The sequence below is a fragment of the Eleutherodactylus coqui genome, chromosome 10 (assembly GCF_035609145.1).
Source record: "Eleutherodactylus coqui strain aEleCoq1 chromosome 10, aEleCoq1.hap1, whole genome shotgun sequence".
Lineage (NCBI taxonomy): Eukaryota > Metazoa > Chordata > Amphibia > Anura > Eleutherodactylidae > Eleutherodactylus > Eleutherodactylus coqui.
This window is the reverse complement of record NC_089846.1, coordinates 23,789,961-23,801,911: the sequence shown is the minus strand read 5'-3', so window position 1 is coordinate 23,801,911 and position 11,951 is coordinate 23,789,961.

The following is an 11,951-nucleotide window of genomic DNA, read 5'->3' as shown; positions in this document are numbered from 1 at the left end:
AGCCAGAGCTAAGGAGAGCCCGTCCAAGCAAAACGGGACGAGTATTAAAAAAAAAGGCGTAGAGTCAACGGGTCCATGGCTGCAGAGCCATACAGCCAACCCCACTGACTTTATTCTATAATAGGTTCTCTTCAATTGGTTGATTCCTTAAAAACACATATCATGTGACTTTATATCGCACCCAGAAATCTCATTTTATCAAGTATTGCATATTTAACAGGGAAACACATGTACAGTTTCAGTGCCTAAAGTAATCTATTATGGTGTGGCTGACGGACGCTCATGGGTCCGGGTTGATGTAGTGGTGTCGGCCCCAACCTACGTGATGCACCATGTCGACACATGTTCATTTTCTGTCTGCAGGGAGTTAAAGAGTTTGTCCAGATGTAAATTATTGGTGACCTATCCTTAGGATAGCTTATCGGCAGAGGCCAACTATCTGGAAGCTCCTTTGATAAGCTGTTCACTGGACTAATGTCTTATCCACCAATTTGATTCATACAGGAAGCAGACAGTGCTGTTCTCACTGCACTGGCCAAGTTTGGTATTGTAGGCCATTCACTTCAATAGGAACTTTGACTCTAATACCACACCTTGCCAGTGCAGAAGGAATGGTACTGTCTGCTTCCTGCAGAAACAGTTCAGTGTATAAGCGCACCAGCCCAGCTGATTATTAGGGGTCCAAGACAGCAGACCCCCACTTATCTACTATTGATGGCCTATTCTGAGGATAAGCCATCAATTGGTTACAACTGGAGAACCCCTTTTAACTATTCCTTGCTATTCAGTGGTTAATTGACTGGCTGAGGTAGTTGGCTGCTTTGTATGGTTATTTTATCCAGCTCTTCTGAACAAAAGGTGCTGGTTATATTCTCCGTTTGGAGGTGTTTCTGGTCTTGGGTTGAAACTAGTCAGATAATATTAATCTGATTTTGATCTACTGACTTATGGGGTGTTCTTTTGTCTGTACACTTTTTTCCTGCAATAGTGGTTGTATATATTTTGAGTGTCATCTTACTTTTGCCATTATTCCTTGTGACCAGCTATGGAAAAGTTAGAATTGCCCCAGGTTCCTGATGTGGGGCCGCCCTCATCAGGGCGATCACCCAGCTTATAGGTAGGATCTTCTTGTATTAAAACGTCTAAGGTTAGATTACCGTTTTCCCTTTTGGTGTTTCCTTATTATATATTTGTGTTATCTGTGTTTATGTTCTGTGAGTATACGCATCCAGCTTTGATGCAACTTATACATCCAGGTCGGACATAACACAATCTACTTTAGTAGCAAACCTTTGCATTTGGATATACCTTAAGGCCGACTTTGGCCATGACTAATAACCTGGCACTTTATAGTGGCACATGTAGAAGTATAGGACATGTCTAAAGCAATCTAACCTGACATCTTTCTAAACATACTTGGTTAAGTACTAAAGATGGGAACCCACCAGCGCTGACGCACATATAAATTACAGGCTGTAAATAGTCGGAGACCAAAGAACACTAAACTAACCACATTGGGTATCTTGGGTCCACCACAAAATGTTAGTAAAGTAGTGTGGGTCAGGGAAACATGTCTTTAATGTCCTGGGCACACACTCAGGGAGTTACGGGACATAGGAACGTGTTGGTACATTTCACATGAACTCTAATAGAGGCGCCCTATATCTGCCGGGCAGCTATTCATCACTGGGTGATTTCTGATGTTTTGTCGTGAATGCAAAGATCTAGCAATGTCTTTGATTTTTAACTCCCTGGAATCTCGGAGTTAACCTTGTTTTTCCCGGCATACCGATGGAGTTTTACTGCTGTAAGCAGCGTCGGGTCTGCACACACTGCTCCGTCTGTACTATCGAACAGGTTGCCTTTGATGGGTCTATTTCTGCACTCTGACGATTAGTTTCCTGCGGGTGTCACTCCTAATATCTGTAATTTTGTGGCCATTTGATGTTTTTTGCTCTAATTAACTCTAAAATGTGCAAAAGACAGTCTTACCTTGTTTTCCCGGGACATAGAGGGTGGTCCTCTCTCTCTCAAGACGAACGTGGACCTAAGCGCCGCTTTTAGCAGGGCGACTAGGAATGGCCTCTGGCAGGAGTGTTCGGGTGCCTGAGGTTTTGGAGAGAAGTATGACCTGGTTAATGGTGGGCATGATAGAGCCAAGATAAACAGTTTATGAATTTACCTGATAGAACCATTAGCCAAAAGTTCCCAAGCCTTGCCTTTGGTCTTTTGTTGGGCTCAACTTCTCGCACCTTTACGAAATATACATAAATTTCCAAAAGTTGAGAATGTCACAGGAAACATAGGATGTAGTTAGTCGTCTCTGGGTGTTTATTTACTATTTTAGCTCCTCCTATTCCATGTGGTAAATGCTACCCTGCTCCTCGCCTTAGGATGTTGTCTTATGTTAATATACAGACATGGGTCCTTGGCACTCTGTCACCCACAAAATGCCCAGGATAAAGCCCCGCTGAGCACACCATTAGGGCCCATTCACATGGTCATAAGCGTATTTTGGCATGAGAATAAGCAGTGTATTCTCGGACTGAAAAATGTCTATTGCTTGCAGATTTCAGCCCTTCCATGTGTAAATTCGCAGCATATTTATGCACGCAAGAGGGCCAATTGTTTTGATGTGCAAAAACGCAGTGAATACGCAGGTTTTTCTGGCAAATACTGTGTATTTGCGCTGACCCATTCACTTCTATGGTCTGTTTCGGTGTATAATACACATCAAAATACACTCATTCCCTCTAAGAACCTTGGTGCTTGGTGTCATGCATGTTCTGCTTTGGTTTGATGCATGAGGTTCTATGTTGGATTCCCTGTTTGTTGGTGTGAACAGTTACCTGTTCAGGATGAATGTCCCTTGTTTGTTCGTGCCTGTGAACGATGTCCTGTTCAGCGTATATGTTGTTTTCCATCTATGGCGAGCCAGGCCCCTAGGTTCCAGCGTGGGGACGTCCCTATTGGGACGATTGCCCTGCTTGTAGGCAGCACTCCTGGGGTTTAGGTTGTCTTGTTAGAGTAGGAACTCACGAGACAACGAGGACCCTTGTCATGGACTTGTGAGCTTACTTACGTACTTTGGTTAAATTACTAATACTTTGTACTTTAGTTATTCAATCTGCTAAGGCCTGTTGGTATTACTGGAAAGTGTTTTGGCATTTGTCTGTCGTTATTAGTTGTTTGCATGCACGTCCCGTTTCTCTGTTGCTGCACAGTAGAGTTTGTTATTATCTGTTGCTGTGTTTACAGGTTCTCTCTCCTAGTGTGAACACAGCCTTACGTTCATCCTGGATTTGGGTGTTGTGCGTCTTGTGATCAGGGTGAACGTAATGGTATGTCCAGCTCATATTTGGGTTGCGTCTGTTTGGTTGTTGTTCCCACAGCCTGCACGGACGTAGCGTAATGACCAGCCTTGTATTTGCATTTGCCCTGGACCTAGTGCGTCTTATGCTCAAGTTGAACATGACACCCTGGCTGCCATCATCCAGATAATATCCCAATACCTCCCCACATGTAATCTCTTATATATAATCTGCCCCCTCCATACATCTCTTAACTAATATCCTGATACCTCCTCATATGTAATATATATACAACCTGTCCCCTACATAGAGCTCTGACCTAATATTTCCATACCTCCCCACATGTAATCTCCTATATATACCCTGTCCCCTCCATACATGTCTGACCTCATGCCCTGATACCTTTCTACATGTAATCTATATACAACTTGTCCCCTTTATACATCTCTGACCTTATGCCCTGATACCTTCCCACATGTAATCTATATACACCCTGTCCCCTCCATACATCTCTGACATAATATCCTTATACCTTCCCACATGTAATCTCCTATATACAACCTGTCCCTCCATGCATCTCTGACCTAATATCCTTATACCTCCCCACGTATAATCTATATACATCCTGTCCCCTCCATACATCCCTAAACTAATATCCTGATATATCCCAACATGTAATCTCCTATATACATCTTGTCCCCTCCATACATCTCTGATGTAATAGCCTGATATCTCTTCACACATAATCTCTGGTCCTCATGCAGCGTCCCGGACTTCGTACACAGGGCATACGTTGAGGAGCTGGGAGGGTAGAGTGGTCACTTGTCACAGTGGCACTTACCAGGATTCCTACTGGAGGGACACACGTAGCCTCGGCCAGAGCAGAGCTGGGCCTCTTCCGGACACCCCTAGGAGAGGAATGGCCAAAAACATGGAAACAGTTTATAAGGTTGTCATGGGTGACGCCACTGTTCTGTTACACACCGGAACGACCCTCGGCGGTAAATCAATAAAGGAGCCACAGACAGTATTAAAGTACCTCAGGTCCATGGGATTGGTCAGGGCCTGGCAAAACTTTACTTGTAGAAAACTTGGTACAAGGCACAAATTGCAAAAGAGGGCCGTGCAGGCAAAACAGCAGATTTGAGGTCAGGGAGGAAACACAGGATGACACCAATCCTGCAGTCCCAGTTGTCTGACAGGAACTGCTCTGGGCAGTGGAACTCTCTATGGTGGCCTCGACACAGGCCAAGACCTGTCACCTTGTTATGCAGGACAAGGGTTAATGCACCATGTGCAGAGACTGCTGGGTGCTGTCTCTCTTTGCTGCATAGATGCTTGCTGGATTAGTCATGCCTGGGAGAAGGTTTTAGGTGGGTTTCTCTAATTGCTCTGCCAGTCGTCAGGTGTAAAGTAGCTTTATATTCTCACCGCTCTCTTTGCACAATGCTGCTTATTCAGCTCTATAGAGGAGCATTGAAGTTTGGAGTTCCTCTGTGCTGGGTGTACTACTACATCCAGATAAGTTGCTGTGGTTTACTTTTCAGTCGTATTTCTCTTTTCATTTTTGTTTTGCTTTGCTGTTCGGTTTGTCTCTCCAGGGGTCTCTCTAGGGACAATCAGGGCCCAGGAAGAAGACCGTGGGGCTGCCTCTATCGAGGCGATTACTTTGCTTCTAGGCAGTGACCCTTCACCCCCCTGCTAGGTTAGGGCCAGGTTTCCTTCTCCCTGGAGTGATGTTACTGTTCAGCATTGTGTGGTGTGCACTGTTCTACAGTGCATGGTATTGTCAACTGCAGTGGTTGTGAACGTCACCCTGCGTCCGTGCTGAGTGTGATGCTTGTGTGCCCCACAGACGTGACACAGTACATCTGCACGGTGATTTCGGCTTTTTCTTGACCAGCTCACTCTCAATCTCTCTCTTACTTCTCTTGCTCTCTCTAGTGGTTCCTGGCATTGGGATTCTTAGGAAACCTTTCTTCTTCCTCCATCACTTCACCACATGAGGGTTGAACGTACCTCTACGTGGCTGGCACTCTGAAGACTCAGGAACCCAGAAGATAATGGAAAGACTCGCTGTGATGGAACTTTCTACCACACCCAAAGCACTTATACTTATAGTCTCTCACCACGTGACAGCATATAAATTAATACATTGCGAGCATTTCCCAGTCTCATGCAAACATTAACCTCTCACTTGCTGCAGCTGTGCAATACACATAACAAGATGACTAGACAACTTTGCACAGAGCATCTACAGAAGAAATAACATGTATGACATTTATGGAGGGGCCAGCAACATAGACTTCTGGCCACTACACTCACAAGACCTCTTTCTCTGTTCCCCTTTTAGCTGCTACTCACACAACTTGCTACCCCAAAGCATCAGACTCTCCCATCTCTTCCAACCCAATTCTTCAGAAAGCCTACAATATTCCCTGCTGCCACTACACTACAATATGAGGGGCTCCTACCCTCCTCTATTGTCTCCTTCCCTTTTCTCTTGTAGACTGTAAGCCCTCTCCCTGTACCAGTCTGTTACCTATTTAGTCAAGTTTATGGTTCTTGCTTTTTTTTTCTTATGTTACATACTGTAAACCCTATTATATGTACAGCATCCTGGAATTAAGGGTGTTTTAAAATAAATAATAAAATTCTGTCTGCTACCAGCCACCACTAGAGGGAGCTTACTGCATAATGTCCAGTTATTCCATTTAACATATAACAGTATGCAGCAAGCTCCTAAGCTCCCTCTAGTGGTGGCTACAGGAAGCCAGAATTTTATCTTTTAAATCTGCATCTATGGATTTGGAGCTCTGTATCAGAAAACAGAGCTGTGACCATTAGAAAGATAATTAGGAAAATTATTCACCGCAATTTTTTTTGCTTTGACTAAAAGAAAAACCAAGTAGCGTGCAAGGGTGGAGATCAATCAAACAAGTCTTCTTAAACTAGGAAGAAAGTCAGAAAAGTATTTCTATTGTGAAAGTCTAATATAGTGTATTATTCACAACAGGATTAGATACATCGGCTTAGCAGCACAGAGTCCCTGGTGATGTGATTGGCTGATATATAAATCCTGTTAGGAACAGCTGCTGCCAGCTGGGTGCCCACCCCTTTATAGTGTTTGCCATCTATCTGTCTCATGTATAACTACTGCAACTCAGTGCTACTCCCAAGTCCTGCTAATGAATGCTTGCTACTGTTCTACATCTTATGGGAGTTACAGAAAGTCTCCATCTGCTAGAGATCCAAATCTACAGAAGCTTCACATTAGGATACTTCATATATTCTGTAAACCATAAAGTTCTGGCAAAGCCCCCATCAGTATTGAGTCAAGTATTAGCTAGGATATTGCTCTTTAAATTGCTGTTTGGAAATATATTACCCCATTAACCTAAGCTGTTCTGTCCTCCCTCCACATGGACCACCTCAGGTCACAGGTGATACCTTTGCTTCTTGTTATTGTCACTGTTGACATGTTTTCATTGTGTATCTCTTTAAGGCTCAATGTCCACGGGCGAATTTTAATGATAGAATCCACGCAAGTCTTCCTCGCGGGAGATCCGCAGCTCTAGGCGCCCATAGGGATGCATTACCATCCACAAAGCAATTTAGAACCTGCGAATGTGATTTTTTTTTTCCTGGCGAGCGGATCACACACGCAGGAAGAAATCGCAGCATGCTCCATTTTTCTGCAGATCCCGTGGATCGGCTTCCATTGAAGTCAATGGAAGGCATCCGATCCGTGGCACAGCCATAGTGGTCACTGTGGACGTGACACGGACCAGCGGGAAAGCAGGGGATTAAAAAAAAAAATGGTACTGCGCATGCGTCTAGCATGTCGGCCGGTGAACCGGACACATCCGCTGTACTGAAGAAAGAAGATCCGGCCAGCAGAGGGGACTCGCGCTGGATCTGGACAGGTAAGAAAATGTCTTTTCCTGCCCATGTCTACGGGCACGGCTGGATTCTGCTGCGGGATTCAGCAGTGGAATCCGTGCGTGCAAGTCGACATTGAGCCTAAGGCTTCATTCCCACGAGCCGGCCGGACGATATACGATACCATCTGGGGCATAAAAGCTTGTGAACGGGCACACACATCTAATGTCTGTGCACTCGTTCACACGGCATAGGCTCCAGAGCATATACGCCGAGGCTGCCATGCCGGTGAGCCTTCCCCTTCCATCTCCGGCTCACCTCTTCTCTCCTCCCCTCCGGCTGATTGCAATGGTAGGAGGTGCCCTGGCTCCCCTCCTACCATTGCTGGCTGCAGACAAGGGGCAGGAGCTTAGCTCCACCCTCTCCCATTGGAATCAGCCAGAGGGGAGGAGAGAAGAGGGAGGGAGTTTAGCAGTCACGTTGCTAAACTCCCTCCCACCTCCCTTCTCCGGCCGCTGTCAATAGCTCCCATAGGATCCCATGCAGCGGCCGACGTATTCCAGCCCAAAAGATAGTTCCAGGACTATTTCTTGGGCCCGACGTAAAAACGCCTGGTGCTGTATTGGCCGTCCGGACGCTTTTACGTCGCAGGAATACGGCCATGTGATCTGATCCATTCGAATTGTGCCGCTATACGCTTGTGGGAAAGAGGCCTAAGGATCATGAAACTACAAATGGCTTGGCGGACCAAGAAATGAAGAAGGCCAGTGAGAAATGCGAGAGGATGGTGAATGGATGTGCTGAAGCACACTCTATTCCTGAGTATAGATTGCAAGCTCTGCTGCCGCAGCCTACAGTTGGGAGTTCGTAACCGGAGGATTTGAGTAGGATTAGTAGAAGTCTCGAGTCCGATTGTCTAAATGTCTACTCAATCTCCTGCATCTGCTAAGAGTTTTGCCAATCTTAGCTTGCAAATAAAGCTGTTGTATGCCACAATTTGGCATGGATCTGGCAACTTCCAGCTCCAATGAGGCCGTATGCTTTGGCGTATAGCCGGTCTGCCTGTGCTGTCACTTTACAGGCTGCAGTCAGTCTGAGCCTGTTTACAAACAAGCTGCAGCAGCCAATGTCAGCACTCAGCGATCATGGCTGAGCGCTGTCATTGGCTGCTACAGCAGGTTTATGTGACGTCACAGAAGCCTATAAACAAAGACAGCGGGTCAATAAGATTACGGCAACACCAAATTTATATAGTTATTAAGTTTATGAAACTAAATTTCAACTTTTTAACATAAACTTTTTTTTTTAATTTACTTTTTGTCTCTACATGCTGACACCCATAACATTTTTATTTTCCCATCGATGGGGTTTTGTGTGGGGGCGTGTTTTTCGTGAGGAAAGCTATAGATATTTGTTGCATCCAACCAGACATGCAATATCCAAAACAAACGAAAAAAGGCACAACTGTGCAAAGGAAACATAAAACTACGGGAAATCCTCTCCCTATAAACCCCTAACCCAGGAGGGGGCCCTGCCTACTCGGCGGGCCGATCGCTCCGATAGGTGCGGACCCGCACGCATGCCTGGGCCACTGACACGTCCCTATCAGAGAGCCCTAGAACCAAAAGAAAGGGAAACAGAAAACCAAACAAAACAGAAATAGGGACTTAGCTCGCACGGAGGAGATTCAGCCAGGATGTGTTCCTCAGCAGCTATCCAGCGGCAACTGAAGCATTGACCAGCACAGGAGTCAATACTAGCACTGCTTAAATAGGAGCAGGGCTATTCAGCACCAGGTGAGGACTGACATTACTCTTGCAACCACCACACCCCTCAGCTCCAGGAGAGGTAGGAATACTGCTAAACCCTGGTCTGGCCTGAAAGCAAGGTGGGAACCTCCGAACGGCTGCAGCAATATTAGTGCCAATATGAGGTACATACGATTTGATCACTTTTTGTTCCTTTTTTTTCAGTTGTAGGATGACAATCAATCAAACTGCAATCCTGGCATTAAAGATTCCTTCCTTTCAGACGTTTACTATTCAGGAAAAATAATGTGATATTTTAAAGGCTGAGACTTTTAGGCACGCGGCAATACCACAAATGATTCTTTTTTCTTTTGTTTTTATATTACAAAATTGGAAAACAAATTTTTTTTAACTTTTAATATTTTATATACATTTTTTGAGAAATTTAAAATATTTTATTAAACTTATTTTTACTTCTTTCCTATGGGGGACTTAAATTTCCTCTGACAATATATTCTTCACTATTGCAGTATATTGTACTTTTAATGGTATTATATTAAGCCTTGCTATAGATAGGGCTTAAAAGGGTAGTCCACTTGAGATAGGCCATCAATTTCAGTGGGGTCCATTGCCTAGGATTCCTGCTGATCAGCTGTTCTCTGGGCCAGTTCAATCTTGCACTAAGCTGATTTATACAGGAAGTAGCCTGGCTTGGTATTATAGCCTAATGTCCTGCTAAAATGAATGAAAATTTGGCCTGTAATACCAAGCCTGGCCACTGCAGTGACAACAGAGCTGTCTGCTTCCTGCAGAAATTGGCTCAATGTACAAGCACACCACCCAGCAAACAACTGATCGGTGGGGTCCCGGGTAGCGGACCTCCACCAATCTAATATTGATGGCACGCATAGAGGAGTTAAGGGTTAGAGTGGATGATAAATACTCGGCTTATTGGTCTACCTAGGAGGCTTGGATAACGTTTCGCAGATTCGCAGGGTTTGAGCAGTGGCTGTCGAATAGAACTTTGCCTTATCATTGATAGGTGTGGGGTCAACCGGCTGACACTGGACTGAGAACCATCATCTTCCTTATTTATCTTTCTTCTTTATTCTTATCTATCTTCTCCTCTTTCACCTTCTATTTTCTTCTCCTTATCTTTATCTCTCCTTCCAAGCCTCCTAAAGGTCCTTTTACATAGGCCGATTCATTCTGATCGTTCAAAACCCGCACAATACATTGTTAAGTGTAAACAGCAGCCGTTCAGTACTGATTGGCCACTGCTTACAGTGAATAGAGAGGGGCGGGGGTAGAGAGCTCTCCTTCATCTGCCCCGCCTCCCTGCTGGCCACGCTGCCAGCGATCCAGCGGTACTCGCTCCTGTTTAACCGCACGGGAGTGAGTATACAGGAGGACGAGTGTGGGGAATCGTTTGCCCGACACTCACCCCGTGTAATTGGGCCTTTATTCCTTCCTTACTCTTCCCCAAATTTCCCTTGACCTCTTTAGGGAGTCCCCCTTGGAGACTGGCCCTTGTAAGTCACATAGTCCTTAAACTTCATGAGCCATTAATGCATAGTCAAAGTGCTAATGACTACTTGTCCGTCTTTCCGTGTGAGCTGTGTGAGTTAAATGCAGAATCTGACAGCACCTGTGAATGTCAGTTATCAGCTCTTAGCTCCGCTACCTGATCACATGATGGTGATGTCATCACAGATCCTTTATCCTTGTGCACTGAAGAAGGGATTATGGGCGGACTACATCCCCTACAAACCCCTGCGGCCTCAGTTGCTATGGATACAGCAGTACTCAGTCTGGCAGTTTGTAGTTTGTTGTAAGACTGCTGGACACCTGTGTGGAGACTCCAATAAATGATACCTTACAAATGTACACGTATATAGCTCGTGTGCTGACAAGACCTGTGATGATGTCACTGTCATGTGATCAGTCACATGGTCTCTTAGCTGAATGAGAAATTATGGGTGGACTACATCCCCCATGGTCTCAGTTGCTATGGATACAGCAGTACTCAATCTGGCAGTTTGTAGTTTGCTGCGAGACGGCTGCACTCCAATAAATGATACCTCACAAATGTCCACATACATAGCTGGCGGTGCATATTGACCAATAACGTTGAAGCATAGTCCTTCCCCACTATCTTCACAACTCCTGAACGTGATATCATGTCATCTTAAGTGCTAATGCCGCCAACACTATCGTCAACCGCTGTGCAGTGTTGAAACACACTGTCGCTGTCGTGCAAACATGTCACAGCAAAAAGCCGATTTCACCTTAGTCAGCAGCTGAAGTTTGTAAAACTCGTGCAGCTCATATGCGAAAGCTACAAGCAAACATGTCTCCTTAGCGAGCTGCTGAAATTTGTAAATTACATGCAGCTAATATGAGAAAGCAAGTAGCAGAGCTGTGTGAGTGTGTGACGTGCATGTAGCAGAGCTGTGTGGTGCATTGCGCCACCAGAAGCACTGGTACTATAATCTAATAATTAATAGTTATTTTCTATTCAGCTCCCTGGAGCTGGCTTAATTAGCCTAGTTAATAATTCAATAAATTGGGAGACCCTTTAGAAATCACTTTATTATGCAGAGTAACATTTATTAGTCTTTTGATCGGTCACTATGAACAGTGATTATATGTAAGAGATGTATACCGGTAAAATTGATGCCTATCACAATATGTGCACTCTACAATGTTTGTACTGTACAAAGTCTCTAACAAAAACACATTTTCAACATAATATTGATGGCTGATCCTGAGGATAGGCCATCAATAGCTTATAACTGGACAACCCCTTTAATAGGCTGACCTAGTGGCCTTCACAAGACCCCAGGCTGCCATAACAAACCTTTGGCACTCTCGTGATCATGTTGCTCTATTTTGAGCCCCATAGGATAGTTTATAGGGCTCAAAGATGATGACCAATTTCTTTATTTAGCCTCTTTTGAAATTGACCCTATTGTGTCTGACATAGACAAATTACATTGTGAACCTCATT